Below are 3748 nucleotides of genomic sequence, written 5' to 3' on the forward strand. Positions count from 1 at the left end.
CTTTACAGCGTATTTTTTGGACTCTGCAAAGTCCTGTTTCAGTCACCTTTTTGCAGAGAATATTGGGAATAGCTAGAGCTGAATTTTGGGAAACTGAGAGAGTTTTATCTCAAGAACATATTTATCTACAATAACCTCTCTCACTTTTTACAGAGCTATCTCGGATTGAGATATACAAAGGGATGATTGGACCCTATTTTGCATAATTTCATGAGCAAAATGCTCAAAGACAATTAGCCACCTCATCAACTAAGAGTTGCAATCAAATTCCAATTTCTCTTCTTTGTCAAAAGAAATCCATAATGATAGTGCCAAGTAGATACATTAGTTTTGAATGTCCTACATTTCATTTATGTGTAAAATAGTTTAGGATATTTGTAAAAAGATCTTGAGATTTTTATCAAGATATTTTAGTTTAGAATTTGTATAAATACTTCATCATTTGAAGTAAGAAAGTGTTGGGGTTTGTACGAAGAAATCTATTGTCCCATGTAAAGTTGTTCATTGAGCTCAAATTGACTAATCATTAATACAAAGACTTGTGTTGCGATTTACTGGTGATGTTTTTCTTATTGTAACTATTGTTTCCATTGTTATTATCTATACGTTTATCATCTGAAATCTAATTGTAAAACAGGAGATGTGAAAAATAAGATATGTTATTGAACACCTTATTTGGACTGTTTTTACAATCTGTATGTTTTCTTCTGAAGTTTGATTGAAAAATTCTTAAATTCTTTTCAATCACTACTGAAACACACCTTTTCTCCACTTCATAATTCACTTTAAAAGATCCAGTAAATGTAACTAGCTTGCCCTATGATTACTCTTTTTAAAGTCTGATACAGATCCACTTAGTTTTATTGACTTCATTGCCCAATGGATTCCTCTTGTTGTTCCAACCAAACCATTTTCAAAATCAAACTCTGAACCCAATAACTAGCTTGAAATTCCCAGTAAACAAAGCTAAATCTCACAGAGACCCCTCTCTGAGTTTAGGAGGGCTAGATCCTAAACTCGAAAGTGGTTTTGATGTTGCCTCCATGGTTTTTTCTTCAGCCTTGTAATTACGGAACGCTAACATAGTGACGACCATACTAGGGAGGACATTTTATCTTCCTCTGAAAAGTGTATCAAGTTCCATATCTGATTTTTGATGGTGAACAATGATCAGACACAAAAAGGTTGAATTATTCACCTGACGACTCCATGTTTCAAGAATCCGGAGCTCAAAGTTTGCATGGCGACTCCCTTAACAAATAATCCATAAATGTAAATCACTTATGGAGTCACCATTTCATTGTTGATTGTTTTCAAAATGAGTTCAAGAATACAACGCAAGTATGCACCTATGGACAGATCAAGAATTCCATGTTTTCCAAATACCATGCCTAGCAGTGATTAATTAATTTATCTTCCAGTGTTTAAAGATAAAAAAGGAGATGATGTTGTTGTACATTTTTTGAGGCTTCATATGCACATCCGTAAGCTTAAAGTCAAATTTCATGAAGATTGTCTTATGAAAAAATTTATGGCAACTTTGGAGGAAAAGGTTAGATCTTGGTATGAAAATCTGTCCGCTGCTAGTATATGTTCGTTAAAGGTTTTTCATACTATTTTTTGTGAGAAATACATAGAGGATTATCCATCTCTGTTGTTGATTCAAAACTACTGTGATCATTTTGAAAGTTTTATTCAATATCTGGAAGATTACTATGATGATGATCAGTTCACAAACGATGAAATACTAAAGGTTTTAGATGGAAATCCTTTTCAACATTATGAACAAAAAGTAGAAGTCTTTCTTGATTTATCTTCCCCTCAAGAAGAAACAGAGGATGTATGTTGTCTATATGTTCATGAATATTCCCTACGGAAAATAATTATTGCAGCACCACAACGAACTGATCAGCGATAGGTAAAGGAAGAAATTCAGAAGCCTGAACCCGATCAAGAAGAGGACAACAGTGAAAATCAGCAAGTAAATGATATTGTTGTCATATTTGAGGAGATTCAATAGCATTCAGAACACTTGACTACAGTTGATAATAACAAGGAAAAACAGTTTTCTCCCATTCTATTTGAAGAGAATCAGTTTCAACACATAAGCAAAACAACAGTTCGGAATGAGGTTTGTTTTCCTGTTTTAAATCATCCTTAAGATCTTATGTTGCATGTTTTCCATGATCCTTTGGTTAGTCTATTGTAGTCATTTGTGAAGGGAGAATTTTCTAGATTTATCAATGCAGTTATTGGATCCAGTGGAAAAGTTAAGTTTCCATTTTCTGAATTTATTTTTCCGCCTAAAGAAGTAGAATGCAAACTTCATTTAAGTATCCATTTGCTTGAATGGTTGCACTGGATGTTTGTTATCACTTGATACGGCAGTCATTTTATCAGATTAAAGTAGGTAGCAGAGTGCAAATAAGCTTAGTACCTTGAACATTTTTTTTTCAAAGCATTCTTTACAGTTTCAGTTTCAGATTGTAGTACGGCTTTCAGTACAGTGTATGTTTCATATTTCAGTGTGCAGAATGGTTTTGATTTTAGTTTGAGAGTTTTTCACTAGCAAAAATTTTATGGCAAAACAGGTTGCAGGTTTTGGGATCAGCCCAATGGATCAAGCTACTAGTCTACGGTGTTCTTTACACTTCACCAGGAAGTGCCATACCTAGCTAGAACCACTGTTAGGGTCCTATAATTTTTATAGGATTGCTTGATTATAGAAAATCATTATTATATTTCGCTGTAAATAATATTCCATATTGTAAATTATTTCCAAAAAAGGTCAAAACATTGAGAAAATAAAAAAAATATGCTTATATGCCATTTTATCCAAAGTTTTAGTGACAATGTAAAAAGAATAAAGGCATGAATGGATAAAGTATTAGACATATTTTATATTTCTAAACCTTTATCCTAAGCTCAAAGCAATAATCAAAAGGTGCAAGCGGACACAGCTCTTTTGTTTCTTATGGTTAAAGTTGATCAATGGACCTCATCAGTTTTCAGCCCCCCCCCCCCCCCCCTATCCTAGCTTTACCACTGGAGGGGGGTTCGAAAAGGTGGTTTTCCCCACCGAGTCCCATTACTACGTGTCCTATCCCCTACGTTTCGCACACCGCCCCCTCCCCCTAGCTGATACCACTAACCGCCCACTACCCCCTTAGGAAACCACTTCCCCTCATCTGCTTACCATGTCCTCACTTCATCACCTCCGCCACACCTATCCCACCACGTATCCTCCGCCCATTACTCCCGCACCAACATACACTGCCATGTAATCTCTCGCATCCACATCATTCATCTGTCTCATGATCAGTTAAAACTATGTTTTTTCCTATACGCCACATTGATTTCAAACATGGTTTCCAAACCAATGAGAACTAATTTTAAAAAAATGAAAGAGGTTTTTGCTACAAACATCCTCAGGTACAAAAGCTTCTCTCATTTTTCTAACAGCTATTATGGTTTGGGATATACAAATGAAGCTTTGCAGACATATTTTCCCAAATTTTCATGTTTAGTCATACTTTTGCAGAACATATTGTGGCCAATCAGAGATGACTCTTGAGAAACTGGAGGAGGTTTGCATTCCTAAGATGTCGAAGTACAATAAACTACTTCATATTTTACACAGATATTACAAAATGAGAGATACATTTACATCTTTATAGCTTATTTTTCGGATTGTGCAAAGTCCTGTTTCAATCACCTTTTTGTATAGAATATTGGTTACAAATGGAGC

The sequence above is a fragment of the Pinus tabuliformis genome, chromosome 4_1, assembly GCF_031772625.1.
Source record: "Pinus tabuliformis cultivar Carrire ecotype Pingquan chromosome 4_1, CPIR1, whole genome shotgun sequence".
NCBI lineage: Eukaryota > Viridiplantae > Streptophyta > Pinopsida > Pinales > Pinaceae > Pinus > Pinus tabuliformis.